Genomic DNA, 21,964 nt, shown 5'->3' on the forward strand with positions numbered 1-21,964 from the left:
AATATTTACCAATCTCAAGTAACTATTAGCAAACGAAGCAAGAAGGCTACAAGGAATAAATAAACATTCTCTTGACAGTCCACCTCTTTCTAGCTAAAATTGGAAATAACCCTGTTGCTTCTAAATTTTAAAACCCACTCTAATTATCACTATGAATTTATGAAGTTTAACAGTAGGAGGTTATATATTTGCTTTTAATGAACGTCAGGTTTCCATTTTTTTGTGAAACAGAAAATCTGTAATGAATTCTGTCTCCCACATAGGCATGAGTCAATGCCATTGTAGAAAACACATGAGTTCTTAACAAACAACAACAATATGGAAGAACCCAGCCAGTAAGGAGAGACATAAGGCAAGGATCTCAGTTTTTGTTGATAGCAAAACTACCATATCTGTAGCTATGCATCCAACAGCATTTTTACACAATGTTTAATACACAGGGGACTGAAAAGCATTTTTACAAAGGCCATATTCATTATGATGCTTATGTAATTCTGATCTTCACCTTTTACTTGGTTACTTCAGAGACCTTTTGTTTCTATTTTAATAAAGAATACAAATTTTTAAAAGAATAAAAATCACAAATCAGTTTAGATGTGAAAAGAAATAAAAATCACATAGTTCCAACACCCCCTGCCATGGGCAGGGACACCTTCCATTAGACCAGGTTACTCCAAGGCCCATCCAACCTGGCTTTGAACACCTTCAGGGATAGGGCATTCACAGCTTCCCTGGGCAACCTGTGCCAATGCCTCACCACTCTCACAGTGAAGGATTTCTTCCTAATATCTAATCTACGCCTGCCTTCTGACAGTTTGAAGCCATTCCCCCTTGTCCTGTCACTACATGCACTTGTAAAATGTCCTTCTCCAGCCTCCTTGTTGACCCCCTTTGGGTATAAACCCACAACTTTTTATATGTAAAAGGTTACACTTTTTCACTCTCATCTGCAAGATTAAGTCTTTTTTTAATATCAAGCATAAAATAGCAAGTAGAAACCACTAGGCCAAGTCATTCAGGGAAGTCTCTAAACTCTGTTGCTATAAAGAATGTCTAATAACAGTCAAAAAGCTCAGGGTGTAACACTTTTCAGTATATAGTCTAAGGAAAAGAGACTTCTGGCTCTGCTTAAAAAGATTAATGCTGTCATACAACAATATCTTTAAGAATTGAGGCTTATATTGATGCTGTCAGTCTGCAGGCATTTAGCTGTGTCCGCCAGGAGCAGAGTCCTTTGAGACACAGGAAAATACTGAGAACAGTTGCAGACTAAAATTCCCTGAGTCACTCTGGAGGGTGCATTCCCACCTCAGTGAAGTGGGATGAATGGAAGTCTGAATATTCAGTTGAGTTCATACAGACAGGATTTTTACATTAAAAAAAAATCTAGAGTAACTTCTTGTACAGTGTAATGGGCAGCTGTGGATTCCCTAACATCCACCAGGAGCAACCACAAGGCATCTTAAGGACAAGTCCACTGGAGCTGATGCACTTTCACCACAGCAAGTTTCTCTGTACATGTATGTGGTCCTGGAGACTTGTGAGAAGAAATGTGTAGGACCCTAAACACAGATAGAAGAAATGCACACCGGGCATAAGACAGAGGAAACATCAAAATCAAAAATACAGACTAAGGAACACCTCTGTTGACATCATTAACTAAGGAGGAGCCTAGAGTGATGTTCTGCTGCAACACGGCCTTCATTCAAGATACAAAGAATTGTTGTGTATAAGGGCAAGGGTTATAACTATTGTGCTGTAATGATTTATGATGAGAAACCAGCAGAACTGTATCACTTTGGGATACTTTGTTTTAAGATAAGCAATGAAAAAGCCAAAGAAAATCTACAGAAGAGGAATCTCACAACCTAGGGAAGACTGAAAACAGGATATTACATAGGGATAGTGATCAGTGGTTTCCAACTTAGAGAGAAACCAGGGAAATCACTCCAAATTTGCTGCTATGATAAAAACCTTTAACTGCTAGGGTGCTGAAACATGTCCTATAGGCTTTGGCTTCATGAGAGGTTTATTCCATAGTAATTCCAGCAATTTCAATTTGGAACCAGATGATTACTAACCAGCTAAAAGCGAAAGGCATATTCCTCTGTGCTAAGTTAAAATAAAATAAATACATGCTTGCTTCCAAGGTAAGATTTTACAATGGCACTAGTGGATGTAGTGGTTGTAGTAATGTAATCCTCTTCATAAAAAAGCATCTGTTGAATAAACTTTAATCAAATGCAAGTAAGGTAGCATTTAAAACAGCATTCTTCATAAGCATCAAAATGTGAGCTACAAATGTGGCAACAAATGAGACTGAGTTTCCCAAATAGAGCTGTCTCATGTCATCAGATGCATTAAGGTATCATTTTGTCTCCAGCTGCTTCTTCCAAAGGGAAAGGGTTTCCTTCTGTCATTTCTGACAGCCATATGCACACCTCAGATCCTAGAGGACATCTAAAATAGCACTATATGCCTATCTTAGACAGCTGAATCTCACCCCAAAAAGTCTTTCCTTTATTTTAAGGAGGTCTTTTCTACCAGAGATTGTTATTCACACGAGCTACAATTAAATGCAAATATATAGTTAAAAATATAAAATTTTGGGGGTTATTGCGTAGGAAATTGAAATCTTTTGCTCATTAACTAAAAATTAAAAAAAATATTTTCAAGTTTCCCTAAATGTTATAAACTACTGCAAATCCAAAAATCCAAAATCCAATAAAATTTTATACAAGATCTAGAGCCAAACAAGTTTCAGTGCTGAAGTACTCCAATTTTAGAAGGATTTAAATACTCTTATAGTCTGGAAAGCCTTGTTAATCTGTAGATTAAGGAAGGATCAGTTCATTGCCATGGAAAAAAATTGTGCCTATTAAATATCGGGAAGTCCCATGGTCCAACAAATAATACCTTTATACAAGAACATCATGCAGTGTCATAAAAAGTCAGCCACACCAATAAAACTGAGGAAAATAAAGTTTTCCATTTAAAAAAAGTCTCCAAAAAGAGAGGTCATGAAAATCTACATAGTTCCTTCTAAACATGTGTAGAGGGCATTGAAGTACTGCTATGCAAAGTAACAGTAATAAAAATGAACATAGGGAGATGAGATGTGCAAAGAAAATGGTGAGTGTATTTCTAAATTAAGCCAGGAAAAATTGTTGCATTCACAGGAGCTTCAATATACTGAAGGGCATCTGTGATCACAGTGCTAAGTTCAAGTCTGCTCCTCATGCCAGTGATGTAACTACTACAGATGAATTCCACAGAATTGAGCATGAGGGGATGAACTTCCATGGTGAATAATTGCTTTTAAACTAAAAATTCCATTTATGTAAGATAATGATAGAAAGACAAGTTTCAATTAAAAGCTCAAAAATATATAGAAGGCTACCATTTTCTTTTAAAATTTGAGTCATTCTTTTTATCAATATACAACAGGATAATGAACAGCTGATAGCATATTGGAGACAAGTCCAAAAATACTTTTAAAACAGGCTTGTGAATGAAATGAAAATTCAGGAGCAGCAGATGGGTTTAACTGCTGTTAAATGTGGAGTGGTTTCCAAGAACATGTTGTATGTAATAATAAATAGCCAGAGACAAAGTTTCCCCAGCAGTTTAAATCCCAAGCATACAAGCTAAGTGAGGGCTTTCAAGCTTTGGCTCACTGCAACATCCTTACATTTTACCCTTGTCTACAACAGCAAAAATGCTTGTTATTAACAGTGTGTGCCAGCAATGAGTGCAATTACAGCAGTACTGAGCACAGTTTCACTGAGCACAGGCAGGCAGGTTTAACACGGGCTTTCTGAAACAAGAATAGTTCTTGGCTCTGCTTGCAGGTTAATCACATTCAGCACCAGGGTATCCATTCTCACAGTGGGTAATTATGCCAGTGTACCCAGTGCCTCATTTTGTGCATACATTTTACATAATAAACATGTTAGAAACTGCCTCCTCTTCCAATTCTTGATCTGGATGGGGGCACTGGGATGACGTACTGCATCTAGGGTTTCTTCAGTCATGCTCTGACTGCCTCCATGTCTCATGCCCTCTTGGATTTAAGCAACAGTGAAATCCCAAACGCCCAGGAAAACAGGCAGTAACTTTTTTTTTGTACCTAAACCAGTTCTGGCTTCATCTCCTAATCCATCAAAAAGTGGCTTTATTAAGTGACAGCTATGATTAAGTTAAAGCTTCTAAAATTGCTACCATGTATTATTATACTTGACTGACACAAATACTTGTGACACAGAATGAAACTGGAACTTTTAAACTCACAGTGATGCACAGAGGCACAGACAGAGAAGGGTTCAAAAGAATGAGTTCAACTGGCAGAGAACAGAAATCTACATCAGGTTCAAACCCAGAAACCACTGCCTCTCCTGTTAATCCAATTGCTTCCGTAACAAGAAAATATTTGTGAGGAACTGTGGAGGAGAGCATCACTGGATTCGAAGAAGCCTCTGAAGTTCAGAGCAGTCCTACACTATAATATATGTGTGTTCCTGCTTAGATGCTCCAAGGATGCTTCTGGTTAGCTGCTCTGTAATACCAGTATCTGCTTGATACTGTCTTGGATGAACTGGAGGGAAAGGATTATTTGGGGAACAAATGATAGAAAAGGAAGGTGAGGAATCAAATGAAAGAATTGTATCAGACAAGGAGAGATGTCTGGAGAGGGTTATCAAGTATAAACTTACACTGTTGCTAACCTTCTACTTTTCACTGCTGCTTTAGAAAAACCTGATTTTTATACTTTCATTGAAGAAATCATCTCCTTTTCCAGCTAATTCTTTCCATAGAAAAAAAAATAACTATTGCAAAACCACTTCTCTCTAATCCTAGTACTATACTTCATTCAAGAAATGGATAAAATTAAATCAGTCCACTGATGCTCGTGTGGCATTCAGGGACTATTTGTTTCCCAGGGATCTTCTAAGAGGTTGTTGTTTTTTTATCCGTTGTCTGATACCTACTGAGAGGCTTAGCAATAAAATTGCTTTACTGTCTGGAAAACTCAGCCATTAAAGTTATAGTCCCCAGAGCATTCCTTTCATTCCAATCCAAATATTAATGGCCAGAAAACATCACAGATGCGTAAGCTAACACCCTTTTGGTCAATCTAACAAGTACCCTTACTAGAGGTTGTTTGGAGATTTCCAGAGCCATGCCTTCTGTCCAACACATCTCAACTGAAACATCCTTGCTGTTGCTGTCAAATGGATGCAAACGCAGTTGGTTTTGTGTGCTCCTGGTTCAAGATGCACCCTGTTCTGGTTGGTTGGACCTGCTACAATGCTGTACCACTGCTACTTCTGCTACTTCTGGAAATGGCTGAATCCCGCCCAAAAAAAGAAGGCTGAGGAACATGCTCAAGCCTGGACCCTCATTATCCTCACTGTTAGATGTTACATGAAGTCCTAATTGTTCTGCATAATTCCAGCTGGCTCTTTCCCCTACTCATGTAGTGTGGACATGAGTAAACACCTTCCGTTCCGCAGTGCAGACAAAGCCACCTCCTACCACCAGAAGTGCACAATGCCATTACCTGAAGTGCAAGTACCCAAGAATTGAAATTTATCAATTATACATTTTTCTTTTCCCATTTGAAAGAGAATTTAGGGGTGGCTGCTGGCAATGCAAGGGTGTGTGTTTACAGGTTTCTCTTAATCAGAGCTATCAGCAGCAACCACTTCACCGGAGACACACTGGAATTTGAAAGTGGTGACAAAGGAGCACCACTGCCGATTGATTTTGCAGTGGTCATTCTGAAGGGGTTTTGTACATTGTTTTGACCAGCCATTTAGACAGGGAATTATGGGGATAAGAGATTACACAATTAGAACTAATAATCTTTGAAAAGTACTTAAATACAAGCTCAATAAACTAAGATCTGTTCTCAGCTATTACTCAGCCTTTTGTACTATTACTACAGAAATGGATGATACACATGATCTCCTCTTTCACAGAAGCATTTTCTGATATAGGCTAATTATCAAGCAGAAACATATGGGATTGTAGGGCTTTTCTTTGCCCTGAAAATGTCAACAAATAAAAGTCTAGGGTTTTTTTTTTTTTGGAGAGACTTATTTTTTTTCCCTAACAACCATCATGAGCCTCTTTTGCATATTGTAAGGTGGTATATTCTGCAAGATTTCAATCACTGATACTGAAGCAAATTCAATGCATTTTGCACCTTCCCTCATGGGTTGTTCACTCTAAATGACCTTCATTTTATTATATTTTTTCTGTAACATTTTGGACATGACTGTAACATCCAACTCCTATCTGCTCCAGATACTTTGTGTTAAATATGTGCCACTGCCAAATGTAGTCATTTTCCAGTATCTTACCTTGAATCTGCTCTGGCAGCCTCTGTGTATGTCTCCTCCGAGACAAGACTGGTTATTAAATTCCAGACATTAGGAAACAAATTTAGGCTCAGAACAATTTTTTTCTACTAAACTTTTATCAGTTGCATGAATGACTTTGTCTACAAACAGCAGCTCTCACAGATTTATATGCAGTTCGTGAGTCATAGATTTCACAACCAACAAAAAGGTTTTATTAGTGAAAAAGTGAGGATTTCCCAAAGCATCAGTTTGTGGTCAGTATTAGCTTAAATTGATTTCCCAGGAATAGGGGCATGAGATATTTGCACCTACAATCTAGTCATCTTTATTATAGCCAACTGTTTGGTCCTTATCACCTGTACTGCCAAAGCCTTTTTCAGGCTTCACAGAGTAGAATAAGAAGATTGAAAGAAATTCAGCGTTTCAATTATGGAGATAAGTGAAATAAGATCCTCTAATTCTCTCAGCATCCCAAACTGTGTAGTAAGACTAAAATATTAGTGTGTCTGTTGTTCTCCCCTCAAAGAAACCATGTGCACTGAGACACAGGTGTCAACATGGATCAATGGAATGGGAATGAAGTACCAGTATTCCCCAAAAGCAAATATAACAGAACTAGTTCAGCCCATTTTGTTCCAGAGAGCATCTGGAGCCTTCTAACCTTTCTTAGTCCTACTGCCTGTGAAGATATCAAAGATGCGCTTTCTGGAGAAAGATTTGCTGGTTTCCCAGCACAACTCAAATGATAATAATAGGAAAAAATCTTCCAAGGGTGGAAAAAGCATTAATGTACTGTTTATCTAAAGTACCTATTGATACATCAAGCTCATAAAGTTTATCTGGCACAAATTTTGACTGAAATATGTTTCCCTTCTTTTTGTTCTTACCAAAGCATTAGCTTAACCGTGCTTGCTCTGACAGTCCTTCAGGGGAAAGGATAATTTACTGAAATGTGTGAATGGGAGACTGGCTGGTCTCCACGTGTCTCCCTATGCCTCTGGAGACTATAACCATGTTCATCAGATAAGATGATGGTGTTTATGCCACTTAAGTAGCAGAGAGAACTGTCTGGCCCTCAGCTGTCACTGGAGAAAGTCACGGGTTTCCTACAGGAATGGTGACGTATTAGCCACAGACATACAGGGGGATGACACTGAAAATGCTGATAAATGTCTTTGTCTTAGAGGTTTATTATCCCTAGAGTATATTTTTCCAACCTCCACTCTTCTTACTCCATTTTTAGAGGTCTTCTTGATGAGGAAAAGGATGTCCCATATTTTACACTAGGAAAGAAATATATTTTCCTTTGTATCATTATGAGTGTCTTCCAATGTGCTGATCATCCAACTAGTTCAACACTTCTTTAGTGTGGGGATTCCTAAGTAAACTCTGCTCTTCAGAGAACCCTTTCCCTGTTTACCTTTTACACACTGATGTATGTAACTATAACTATAACTGCAGTAAGTGCAGCATTGAATTCTGTTACTACCACTAGTAAATTTACTATCCAGTATTCAAGGGTAGCAGTGAAAACAACTGTTTTTGACAACGTGTGTGTGCCATGTCCAACTTCATAACTCTCCCATTTACTTCCAGTTCAACAGTGTATTTATCTCCAGATGAACTGCTGCTCATTGTTCCTGTGAGGATTAATCTGAGCTACAAGCATTGTGGCTCTTGCCAACTTTTGCAAAGCGATATAATCCATCCTCCTTCTCACATCTTTCCTTTAGTGACACCCAGTGGGTTGGCTTCTGTTAACTAACTCTGCTCCTCAAACTCCACATGCTTTTTGCTGCAGAGTTTTGATGCTGTACACAGCTCTTTTCTCCTACAGTGTGAAGGATCTCAATTAGGACATAATTGTCCACCCACTACTCTGAGTCCAAACTTGGTCCTTCCTTTTGTTAATCAAATTCTTACATCTTTCCTTTCAGAATTCTTAGTGATGCTCCTGAGCTTTGTTTACCCTCCCAGTCACAAGAGCAGTGTTGGGGTGTGACTCGGGCACGCTCAATCCCTCCTCCGCTATTTAGTGCCACGGGAAGGCTAAGCAGGCTTGATGTGCTCTTGGAAGAGCTCCAGCTGAATGACTGGCAGAAAGCAAAGGCGGGGTGTACGTAACACAGAGCACAGAGTCATCGCGTGTTAGCGGCGCACACTGAGCATCGGCCCCACGGGGAGCACGGCAGAGCACACCCGTGTCGCAGTCTGCACAGAACCAACGGGACCTCTCACCAGAGAGTCAACCCCCAGAAATAACACTCACAGCTTCCACCGCCTTCTGTATCTCTGACTAAAGCCACTAGTCCATGCTTATGGGGCAGAGAACATTCCACATCCTTCTTTGCTTCAGTTTTATAGTCTTTTTGTCTGGGGCAACAAAAATTATCAAAGATATCAAGGATTTCAACCCAGCAATTGTTAGAAAAGGATCTGCATTTTGCTGGCATTCACAGCTTGCAAAACTAGAGTGGTGTCACTTTCGCTATCCTCCACCTTCCTGGAGAATTCTAGCCTTGGTGAGGCAGGCTTTGAAGTGTTTCACTCTCCTCCTCCGTGTATTTTCTCTGTTCCTTTTAACTCCTCCTCTGAATCCTGTTCAGCAATCCCTTTGTTCTGACAGCACTTGCAAGAGGGCTCTTTTATGCCTGGTTTCATCTAGCTGGGAACAACCACAGAAACCTGATGTCACCTCCCCTGACCCAGAGACTGCATCTTAACTGAGCCCAGAGATATCCACTGGTTATATCAGAGAGGACTAATCTAAAAAACACTTGTCATTAGGCTTATTGCAAATATATCCACCACCTGATCTTAAGGTTTAACTTCAAACCATTCCTTCTAAAAAAATACAGAAAATGTAACTACAAACAAAAGAAAAGTAATTATGATGAAAGACATCTGGTAATTATAATTGTGCTGTATTTTCGAGTGCCCTCATGGGCATAAATATATATTTTTGCTTTTGTGCTATATCCAAGGAAATAAAATATACCAGTTCAGAATCGTGTTGGCAGGAAATCTCTACGCTTTTTAATTTTGGCAGGATGCGAAGTATTAGATGCTAAATATTATTTGACCTCATAACTCACAGGAAAACAATGCGTACTTAAAGCACAGAAATAATTGCTCTACTTCAGTATGTCTAGCTTTCCTATATTTAAAGGCAATTCACCATCTGAAGACATTTCCAAATTGAATTGTTCTAACATTTAATCCCACACCTTCAATGACAACAGGATAGAATTTTTCTCTGGTTTCTTTCTTAATATTTCTCAGTACTCTTTAGATGAATTCTTAGTGAGTTAATACTTACATCTGCTTTATATACCCACAGCTCTTCAACACAGTGAAAGCTAATTTCTGTCCTTAGGTTTATATCTTGGGGACTTTAGAAACCTGCAAATCTTTCTATTATTCTGTGTGTCTGCTCAGAATATATTTATACACACATTATGCTTATGCTATGGTTGTATAATGTCTCTTTTGACTTTACACAGCAGCTCAGCAAGAATATGGTCTTATTCAATAGATGCAAGGATGTGTATATATTTTTACAGGAAAAGTTTTACATCTTCAGTTCTTCCCCTAAAGTATTAATCCTCTTTCTGAGCCACCACCCTGAAGAATTAAGTCACTGAAAACAGAGTTAAAAGCAAACACAAGGAAAAAAAAAAATAATAAGCTATAGTTTTGAAAAGTACTTTACATAATACCTGTAAAGCTCACTACCAGGAACACACCATTGACAGAATCTCATGATAGACATAAAAATGAATAGTACCCTTTAATGCCTTCACCATCTAGACATGTTTCACAAGGATATGACATGTGGTGGGGTTTTTTAATCAAAAAATTCCCCTTACTCACTCTGCCTGCAAAGAAAGCTGAAATTTATTACATTTGATTTGGCCTCTTACATTAGATTTGGTCTCTCCCCACATCAGCAGTTAACACCTCCCTTCCCAGATCATCAGGCTCTGAAAGAGAGTGATGGCTAATGGGGACATTTTGGAAAAAACTGAGCATGGGTGAACTGGGAGAAGGAAATGAAGAGACTAAAAGAGTGTTACATGGAAATGCCTCCTGGAAATGCCACTCCTTCAGGTGATATTGTAGGGTATCACCTTACAGTTACTCTAGGTCAGGACATCATGAGGACAGTTTCCCTATGTCACCAGACCCCTGAACCCTCCATAATCCTTGATGGGTAGGCAAACAATGCCTAATCTCCTTGAAAAAACCTTTATGGGTGAAATTAGCTCTGGAGTATTAAGTGTTAGCATCAGAATGCAATGTGTAACCAAATGTTTGATACTAGTGAGCTTGCTCAAAAAAATGGATGCAAATTTCATCTTACTCGCTCTTGAGATTCATGGCTGCAGGGTGTCTGTCACAATCACAGCTAAAGCTGAACAGTGATAGATCAGATTTATGACAAGGTTCAGGCATTATGTTTTAGCAGGAATACTTATCAGACTGGACAGAAATTAAAAATCTCCTTTATGTTTTAACACTTGGCAGGAGAAATAGCAAAAAATAAAGCACTTTGAAGATGATATTTCTGGTCTGATTAACATCTTCCTGACCAGCAAGTCCTAAAACACTCTGACCAGGATAACATATGCTCCTATTTTACACAAACATACACACACAATGCATACAGGCAACAGAGTTAAGGTTGCCATGGGAACTTTACCTCCAGATTTTTTGGGTTTGTATAATGAAAATAACACAAGTACAATGTTGTAGTCATTCAGTTTTGCCTTGTAATTGATTATGTTCACATTTTCTTTGGGTGAGAACTCTGTTTATCTGATGGGTACAGCCCAATGTGATAACTTTATTCAACATTTCCAAAAGTTGGTTTTCTAAGCAGAGGATATTTTAAACTTGAGTCACTGTGACTACAGTGTAGTATAGAAAGCACTGCATCAGTGTGAAACCAGGTGGTTCAGCTGCCAGTAAGGTAACCTCCATAGCAGCAATGAGCTCAGCATAAGTTCTGCCACTGCACTGCAGGCTGTGCCAGCTCTGGCACAGGCTGATGCTGAGGTACAGAAAGAACCAGAACACTTCTGGGATCTGATTCCTCCCCTCCAGCAGTACCTATCACCCCACATGTATTTAATTCACCATGGGGAGCACCAGTAGTCCCCAGCCTTGCTCACCAGGGTTGCCCTCAACTCACTGTTTCTTGGCTCGTCTCTTTTCCTATGTTCTCTCAGGTCGAGTCCCAACTTCTCCCAGATGTTCTGAAAACTTGAGTTAGCTCTGAGCATAGGAATGCACCCAGACTCCTCACTCTAAACTTAGGCTATGGGTTTTCAGAAGAGCTGACCTACAAACCTCATTGATATTAACGACTGAAAGCCTGCAGCAAACAGCCTTCGTCAACAAGTCATCCAGACAAGGGCTTTTGTCTCTTGTAGAAGTTGCATGAAGTTATCGGAAAAGAAGAATGGTTCTTGGAGCCCTTTCTCTTTTCAGTATAGGGATACTCAAACTTTTGTGCTATCAGCCTTTAGAGCAAGACATGCTATTTAAATAAGCAGCTGCCTTTCCTCCCCATTTGAACATGTTGCTTCCTCGAGAGACCTGGACCTTGCCGTCGGCTGTTTGCAAAGCAGAGGATACTCACCCTGAGTATGGAGAGATCATTATCGATCTAATTCCAGTCATGGGCCACTGCTGACCCCAAGAACATAAGCTTCAAAGCCTGCATTTTATATACATGTACAGAGACTGCTGCCAGTGCTGAAGACATGGAAAATGGGCTTTTTGAAGAGCTGGCTGATTTATTGAAGGGGAAAGGAACTAAAAACTTTCAAGTTTTTGGCGCTGTAATTAAATAATATAAAACATATATATGTCCATATTGAGGAAGGAGTTTAGTTAAAATATTCAGTATAAGTCTCCTCCCTAAAGGGATAGCACTTAATACATGTTAAAATATAATTGTATAATTGGAACTCAAGTGTTTGGGTTATGTAAAAGGTGCTGTAGGCGTATCAGCTTAGACAGAGGTAATTAGATCTTGTATATTAACATTTTTCCCTTAAAGGGATAATCAGCAATACTTTTAGTAGTGGAGATGCTCAAGCCTAGAAGCTTGGTGGGAAAAGGTGCCTCCTTTAGCCCTCTGTTTGCTTTGTTCCTGCCCCTGTCACTCACTGGGCTGAAAGAATATTTCTGCAGTACAGTACTTGCTTAATACAATCCCCTCTGGGTGCCCACACAATGGCAATACTGCCACAGCTTTTGGTGAAATCAGCATTAAACTGAATCACCTGCAAGCATCAATCACGGTGCCATAAATAGGACTAGGTAGTGGCATTAAATAATGCAATACCTGGCCTATATATTTAGTAATAGGTCATGCACTGAAGCCATAGAAGCCTATTCCTTCAGGCTAGGAATAGAATAAATGAGAGCTCTATTGTCTCCTTGAGTCAAGGGTTAACATTTTTATACAAATTAGAGTAAACAGCCACACACCATTGCTTAGCTCAGTCAGCCTGAAGGATACAATAATAACAAATATGGTTTTACTCACAGGGGGCTGAATGACAATCAATGGCACTACAGCTTTGGAGTATCCAATTGAAGCCCTTGAAAAATCAAGTGGGTGCACAGGAAGATGGGCTACTATGTCATCATAGGATGAATATAGGAGAATGCTATGGATTTCTTGGATTTTCAAGTACATTGTAAAGTTTTCTAGAGAAAAGGAGGTTTTTATTTTGAAAACAGAACACTGCATCTTTAGAAAGTGGAACAGCAGAGCACAAATTAAAGCTGGTTTTGGTTTTTAGAATTTTTCTTTTTAAGATAAAAGAATGAATGTACAGTTCCAAGATAAAAGAAGAAATATACAGTTCCTCAAGCCAGGAAAATAAAACACAGCCAAACAAACCACCCACACACAAGGACTGCTCCAGGTATTTTCTAATTTCATCGTTGTTATCCATGCTTGTCTTTCATACATACAAGAAAAACATTCTAGGAAAGAAATTCCAAGAAGAAAACCCAGACTTTAAGCTTCTCATTGGAAAGTTCATATCAAACTTTGGAATCCAACAAAAATCTCAACTGAAATCAAGAGAAGGTTAATCCAAACTAAAAATATTTCCCTAATTTCATATTTCTCCTTTCACGCTTGCTGAAGACCTCCCAGACTCTACTCTATACTACTCATATGAGGCTTTTGAAAGACTTTGAGAACAGCACAGATGTCTTGTGTCTAGGTGAGCCAAAGCCTCTCTTGGTACCTGAAGGGTTTTGGCTTTGTTCTTAATGTCTCAAAAGATAGGACTTGTGGATTGAAATAGCTGGGTAGCCTAAACAGAGATCTCTCTTCAATGTTTATCTGCATTGATATAAGAGGCAAGAAGAAGGGAAGAAGTGTCACCAAGACCGATTGAGCAAGCTCCCTTGTCGACCCTTATTTTGACCCACACCACGTATATGACAGAGATGGACGGCCCATTTCCAGAGGCGTTCCCAGCAACAAATCTCAAACAGCTCGATATAGTTTTCCCCTACGGCTAATGACTAGAAGTTCTCAATACACTTGATAAAATATTTTCTTAAATGCAGATATTTAGAACAGAAAAATATATAGCAACAGTTACAGAGCTCCTTAAAATAATTCCAAGCCTTTTCCACTTGCCAGCTTTCCAAAGTTCATCTCTTCTGAAGCGTGGGATTGCACTCGAACCCGATCTTTGTAGACAGCAGCCGAGCACAACAGTGCACCTTGGAGCAGGGAATAGCAGCAAGTCAATGTGTCTCTAAGTAGTCTGCCCCCTCCTTAGGGGTCAAGTGGTAGCTCAGAGCAAGCTGCTAAATGGTTGTTTGTATAATCTCTGCAGGCAAGCAGAGTGGTGTATCTACAGCCAAAGAAGGGATGAAAACAGCTGTAGTTGATAGCAAATGCTGCCAGAAGGTCACCACCACCTGGAGGGTGGTTGTTTCAAACAAAAAAGCTGTTGAGCTCAGGCATATCTCTGCTCATTTAAAGCATCTAATTATACCTCATATTTTTAGCATTAGTGAACACACACTGAAAAAAATAGAGTGTTTTTCTCTTCTTTTAGGATCTCACCTGCTAAACCATAAATATGAACCTGTAAGGTCTTTTTCTTTTGGGAATGGCACTGCAACTTTAAGCATTATTATATAATCATGTGTTGGACACAGAATTATTCTGCTTGCACACCATAGGTTCAAGAACACTGTTATAAAGGGGAGAAATTCACTTCATTTTCAAAACTTCACACAGAGAAAATATAATTTGAAGAGTTACAAGTTCAAAAAATGTACAGCTCTTTCCAGTTTTCAACACCTTCTCTTTTGTCCTGCTACAGCTTCATTATTTTCTTACCCTTTGCAGTACATGGCAGTCTTTTGGAATGAAAAGAAACCCTTCCACATTAGTCACAACAGGAAAATGAATTTTGCTTTGCAGCTGGTGAATGAAGATTATCAGAACTTTTATTCACATGCAGAAGATAACAATATAATAGCTAAGGAACACTGATGCAATGCTGTGTTTACTCTAATTTATCACTTTTTCAAGCCGTGACTTATACTCAAAAGAGCTACCTAATTCATGACTGCAGTAGCAGTTTTGTAAGTTTTGTGCTCTAAATTCAGCTAAAATCCAACAGATACCAGGGGACCACATGTTGTGTTATACTTAATACTCACTTGACGCTTTATGGAGCTATTTTATAACAGGAAAAGCAAGAGAAGACATGGCCTTGTGCCCCTTAAAAAGGCACCAATATGTTCAGAACAAATAACCAAATTTCTTTAGGTATGAAATCTGACTGAGGTCTGAAAAAAGCATCTAAATAAAAAGCCCTAACCCTAACTTCTGCAGCTAAACACCAAGGAATAGAGTCTTACTAAATGCTGTGCCTTGGTCTTTTAATCAGTCATTTACAAAGTTTAGCCAAATCTGGAATTATTAACATTGAGGTATTTCACTACAACACAATATCAGTTTTAGTTTGTGTCTCTGCAGTCAGCTTCTCAACATCTAACTACAGGAATAAATTATGCAGAAAAATAAAAAAAGAATATGCTCCCTTTTTTTGCCTTAATTTTAGTTGTAATTAATTCAAGGAGTTAAAGCCTTCTTAATAAAGAAATGCTTAAAATACATTAACTAGATTTAACTTATTAGGGTTTTGTAAACAAGTCATGTTATTATTTATTGCAGCATTCAAAGACCTGTTTGACTTCTTACTCTTGCATAAGAACTTTCAGGGATGTGACAACATGAATTTTCTATATAAGGCAAATAGACCTCTGCATCACAAACATTTTTGACACTTTCAAATGCAGTTTACAGCCTTAAACAGACATTCCACTTCTCCCACCCACCCACCATCATCCAAGGCCTACAGTCACCGAAGTTTCAGAATTAAGAGTGGGAGTATTAGTAATCTACCAGGTCAATGCAGAGTTTAGTGACCTGTTTGTTTGTATGTCCATATATATAACAGGGTATGGACACACATCCTTATTGTCTGCAATTCTCTCTAGAAGTGCCCTCCTAACTTCCCTACCCAAACCAACCACATCAACTGACCTGGGGTCTAACAGTGAATTTTAAGTAAAAGCCAGGAACAGCAGAGAAGGCACATATGCATATTGGAGAAGTAAAGTAAAGCAAAGGAGGAAATAAGGCAAAGGCTGAATAAAGGAAGCAGTGGAGAAAAAGCAATTCTGCATGGGCAGATCCTTAGGAGGTACTTAATTCCTGTCAAAAGCAAAGGGGGCTGGTACCTAATTATCTCAAGGATCTTCCCCTTAGAGTCTCACAAACTCTTCCTGAACTTATTTAGAAATGAAAGCATAAAAGGTGGTGCCCTACCCCTGTGACAGAAGCCCCTACCATCCTGGTCCCTGGCAACACTCCCAGCTTTAATCAGCAGAGGCCAAATCAACTTCCTATATATGTTCTATTAGATCAATGGAAGAACAGGGAACAACATTCAGAACTTTCAACTTCCTTTCCCTAGTATTAAACCCTGAATTGTGCTTTCCACATTTCCTTCTGTTTTAGCTGCAGTGATATTTCACCTAGGATTACTTAAATCTAAACCATTTCTTCTGCAAAAAGAGGTGTCCAGCTGCATGCTAAATCACCTCTCATTTCTCCTGCTTTCCGTGAAATTTGGATGAGGTCATTTATAGAGGTTCTTTTCAATCAATGTTTCTAAGATTCTGTGATTACTTTGTATGTGTTCTTATAATGTGAGATGACCCATTCCTATATGGGCTTATGTTTTTTTTTATGGATAACTGAAGACAGTACAAGAAAACTCATCAGACTACAGGAGAACTAATTCTCATCTAATAACAGAAACTTTATTAACTCATGGAGCCCTATAATGTCCCTCCTGGTGAATAAAAAGAAGTCAAGAAACAGCTGGTGTTTGCACGCGGAATGTGGATTAGTTTGAGAGCATCTCTATTTCTCTGGCTCAGCACACAGAAAGTTTTTATTCCAATTGCACAGGAAAGTAGTAGTTGCTAATGCTCTGGGGAAAAAGTGGTGCAATCTAGTATCAGTAAGAGATTTATCCATCAGATCCATTCAGATTAGGCAATCATAGACAGCAAATTAAACCTCTGTTTTAGGAAGCTGCCTCCAACACAAGGAGCAATAGCCTGAGGTTCAAGTCCCAGCTCTGTGAAGAAGATGTTATTCACCTGTCCCTACAACTGCACTGACATGAGGAAGCAAGCCTGAAGTCCCTGCAACAAAAACATTTTCAATACAAAATCTCTTGCTTCATAACCAGATCTTGCAATCCTCTGAAAGTTTATCTCATATAGTCTCTATTCCCTCTCTCTGTCTCTGCAGTTCCAACACCTTTACATGGCTGCGATCGTCAAGACACTGGAAAGACATATCCTTAATGCTGAAAAATTAAAGACCTGCATGTCTGGGACTCACGTGGGGGTTGATGCATATAGTAAAGAGTGCAAAACACCAGGGCTTTGAGGAGGTGGTGAAACAGTCTCCTCTGTAATACATACATACACACAAAATTAGACCTGCAAGTGCATTTTCTAGGTCAGCTTCTCCCTCCTCTGCTCTCACCTCCTCCCTTGAGTTTTCTTAATTGTTCTGGGAAGGAATACATGTTTTAAAATGTATCACCAAACTTTATCTCATGAAAACATATTGTCCTGGTTATTTTATATCCCAAACTATTGTGTATGGAATGCTAGTCCTCAGTTAATTTTGCCAGTGCAAAAATGGCCTATGCTTTCTTATGCTGTCAAGTGTTTAGTTCCTACACAGCTAATTTATTATCTTTCTTAAGCTAAGGACCAGGAATCTGAGCACAAAGACTAACATAGACAAGGGAAAGAAACAAGTAGGAAAAGTATATTTTATAGGTACAGTGCAAAACTGCTACAAGAACACTGAAAAGACCTTCCCTCACAGCTCTGCAGATTGTTGTGTCCTGAATTTTATGTGACTCCACAGCACTTTTCTAATTTATTGTAGACTGCAGAAACTGGAATATAATGTTCAGTTTGAGAGCCATATGGCCCTCTGAACTGGGCTGAATGTCCCTCCTAGCGATCAGCCTAACCACAATTCCTGAACACTCACAAGATTTGCATGACGCAGTTACCAGTTTGCCTCCTTGCAACAGGTGTAAGTTCATCTGCTTTTCAGCTTCCTTCCTCGTGTATCATCATCCTATGACTATTTTTAAATAATCTTTGCAAAATAAAAACTCAACCTGAATTCTGGAAATTGCTTCTTCCTTTCAGCGTTTTTATGTAATAAATTAGACAATAGTAGCACCATCTTGGATGGGTGGAGATAAGAGACTGTCAGCACTTTCTTTTCAAGTCCACTTTGGCAGGGACTTGTGATTCATCTACAACAATCTGATATGGGGAAAAAAGAGGGCATGTGAAACCTCAGACCTGGAGGAAGAACCTTAAAAAAAAGGATGAATAAATAGTATTTCAAGCTATAGCTGAAATAATATTGTGGAAAGAGGGACACACAGAAAAAAAGAGATACTTTGATTTTCACTAATGTCACTCTGTTTTCACTTAGATCCTCTCCATCTTAGCCTAAGCATGGCTTTATGTTGGTCCTTAAACCAATTTTGTTTACACAGTTAATTTAATTTCAGTGCTATTTACACACAATAACTATTAATTCTCCATACTCCTCTGAGACAGGTATTACCACCTTGATTTTCTAGAAAGAGATGCAAGGTACAGTTTTCCTCAGGCCACAACAGGAATCTATGTGAGAGCCAGGAATAGAAATAAGGAGTTCCCATTCCCTGTCCTAAATCAAGGTCACAGAACCCTCTCTGGCACAGGCTATTTTCTCAATGTTTTATGGAGGTGACTATCCTGCTACGGAACTATGTTTTATACAGACTGGGATTTCCCTGGGATGTGTACAAAGTTCAAGTCATCTCACTGCCAGCTGACAATGCCTCTGATAAATAGGGTAAGGGCCAGGATTAACACAGTTTAACATACTGTTCACAGGGCACTGTTATAAGCCTTACAAGGTGGTAGGCAAGCATGCTTTAGTCATTTAAAAGCCTTTTTATCTATGAAACCTTTACAGTCTCTGAATTTAAACTCCTCTCTTACTTGAAGCACCTATGGCTGGTAAAGGTTAGGTAGCTAAAATGGGAAGTATTTGAGGGTGGAGCACCTCTCTGTGCTGGCCACGGAGTCTCTGATTTCAGCACAAGTTTCTCACAGTTTTGGGCTTGGACCTCTAACCCAGCATACCCAAGTATATTTCAGGTGGACTGTCACATGTGTGATGGTTGCAGGTCCAGACAAACCCAGCCTGACAGAGCTGTTATGGTTAGATTAAATCTGACCCATTGGTTACATTTTCCAAGATCAGAGTGGTGGATTCACGACTGAGACCTTACGCTATGTCAGCCATGCTAAACCCCTCTGTTTCTCAGCATGACCCTTGGTTCTCAGGCTAAGTGACTGGGAGAGGCCCACATCCACATTGCTAATAAAGTAGCATCTCTAATAAATGAACCCAAGATGTGTTTCACACTCTCAAATATCACCAAAAGGCAAAGGGCAGGAGTGGGAGGTGTTTGAAGATAGAGGAAAGAGGTTTGGCTGTAGGCTGCAAGTAATCTCCCCTGATGCAGTCTCATCCATATTCCCTCTTGGAAGAAGTTCCTCGAGTGAACAATCCTTCAAGCCACGTCTACAAATTGTCTTGAAAGAGCTTGGGATCATCATAAAATTCAGCCAAGGAAAAAATCTAACAGTTTTTCAATATGGAATGTCAGGAATTGAGCACTTGAGCATAATCATTAGTCCTCCTTTACTTAAAAATATAGGTGCATTCTAAGTATTTGCAGCTGGTCCAAGGCCTGAAGTTGTAGGCCTGTTTCCATAGGGGATGAGCTCACATCCTGCAAATAAGTGATGTGTCTACACTACTTCTCAGACAACTATGTGTTGGCACAGGCTCTTCACCACATTAGACACATCTACAGAGCCTCCAGGTGGTTCACTGTGTGGCCTTTGGTGCTGATAACACCTTACAACTTTCTGAACATTCATATTTGGCATATTCCATCTTAATTACACCGAACAGCTGTCAGCATCTCCTAAAGGAAATCACCCCAAAATGATCTCTCAGGATTCTCAGAATCAAGGTTTCTGAAATGTCAGTTTAAGGAAAAATAAAAAGCTTTCCTGTTTACTGAGAGGCAGTATCCCAGAAAACCTGCTTTTCTGGCTTGGTGGGGGTCATTTAAGTAGCTAACGGGTGCAATTCCTCATTGAGTTGGGGTGAAGATTTTTGCTTCCCAATGATATTCTCAGAACACTCAAGAGCCAAGTGACTCAAAAGAATAGCTGAAACTGCCTTAACATTTCATCAGATCATTCTGTGCCATCTCTCCTGGGATTACAGATCATTAACTTCTACAGGGAGTCAGAGGAATTCCCATCAGTAATCTTTCTTCTCATTCAGGTTTCCATTACACTCAGCACAAACCCCAGCTGGCCTTTCTTGAAAAATCCTGTCCTTCATGGTTATTAATACTATAGCAAATGCTTAAAGCTAGAGGAATTACAATCAGAAAAGTGAAAGCAATAAATATATATGTTTTAATAATGAGGATATTTCTGACAGCTACACTGGAAACATAAAAGCTACTTTTCAAAGATCAGGAGAACTGTTCAGTGACAGTTTTCAGTTCTATTGCTATTATCACTTAAATATATTTATATAACACTTCTTTATCATCATTCTCTTCTATGACATCTCTTACAGCTAAGATGAATGTCTATATATATCCCTCTCTTAGTCAATAATTAGTTTGCAAAATCAAGCAGCTCATGTAGCTGAGCATCAAGTCATTTCTATTTGAAAGTACCTCATTTTACGTAATTATTATGTGCAATTTAAAGCAAAAATATATTAAAAAATGTGTCTGAGAAAACTCTGAACTTCTCCTTCAAAATGTTCAGTAACCCTTAGCTATTTTCCTCCCGCCCTATTTTTTTCCATAGGTAAACTTTATTGAAGTACTTATGAACCACAACAGTCAGCTCTTCTTTATTGCTGGCTCAAAAAAGAAACCCATTTCCCACTGTGGCTATATGTTCAAAGGTACAGTACAGAAGGCATTCATGGTGTCCTTTAGCTCCAGGTAAAGTATAAGTAATTTGGAGTGGTAAATACCAGACTCCACTACTGCACTACCAGAAAATGTTCTTGTGATGACAGAACCATGACAATAAGATGGGGATGGAACCAGGTGATACTTTAAGGTCTGCTCCAACAGAAACCACCCTATGATTCTATGACAGCAAGCACTGTGAGCCATCCAGTGCAGAGCCCTGCTGCTGATGACAGCTAAAAGAAGGTATTCTGGCAAAATGTGGAAGAAAAAGCCACTGATTCAAAATTATGTAGGGATTGAGGATCTCACCTTCAACATAACTTTCTTTCAGCATATAAAACTTTTAAAAACCAAATCAAGACCCCTTAATTAAAAAAAACCAAGCAAAAAACAAAAAACAACAAAACACTTATAGTTTTCTTAATTTAAACTGTCTCAGGAAATCTCCCAGCAGCCACCCATCTCTGTCACAGTGCACAGGGAGCTTGTGGACAGAGCAGTGGCATAAAAAGAGACACAGTATTCTCATATAAACACAAATATTTTTAACATCGGACCTTGATACTTTCCAAAAAATACCTTGGCATTTCCCTCCCATATGTTGGCCAGTGCCAGTGGGTGACAGCTGGCAATTGAACTCACTCCAAATAAGAGAAAATGCATTCCCTAACCAGTGATCAAGTAACTCCTGGGTGATTGAGGGCATGGACCCAGAATTTCAGAAGATTCATGATACAACATTTTTACCCTTTACAATCTAGCCAGACCTCACCAGCTTCCTTTTCCACTTGCCTCCTCAGGACCCTTGCCCAGACCACTGCCTTCTCATCCTACCCCTAAGTTGCTGTCTCTGCATCATCTTTCCTCATGATTTTTTTCCACCTGCCCCCCCTGAAACCTCCTGCTGCTGCCTCC

General features: G+C 39.2%; 1 protein-coding gene across 29 annotated transcripts in view; it reads right to left on the reverse strand.

Moving 5' to 3' along the window:
- DLG2 (discs large MAGUK scaffold protein 2) overlaps positions 1–21,964 on the reverse strand; it is a 986,702-nt gene that overhangs the window by 592,203 nt on the left and 372,535 nt on the right. The window lies entirely within an intron of this gene.

Source organism: Cyanistes caeruleus, chromosome 3, assembly GCF_971803275.1.
Source record: "Cyanistes caeruleus chromosome 3, bCyaCae1.hap1.1, whole genome shotgun sequence".
NCBI lineage: Eukaryota > Metazoa > Chordata > Aves > Passeriformes > Paridae > Cyanistes > Cyanistes caeruleus.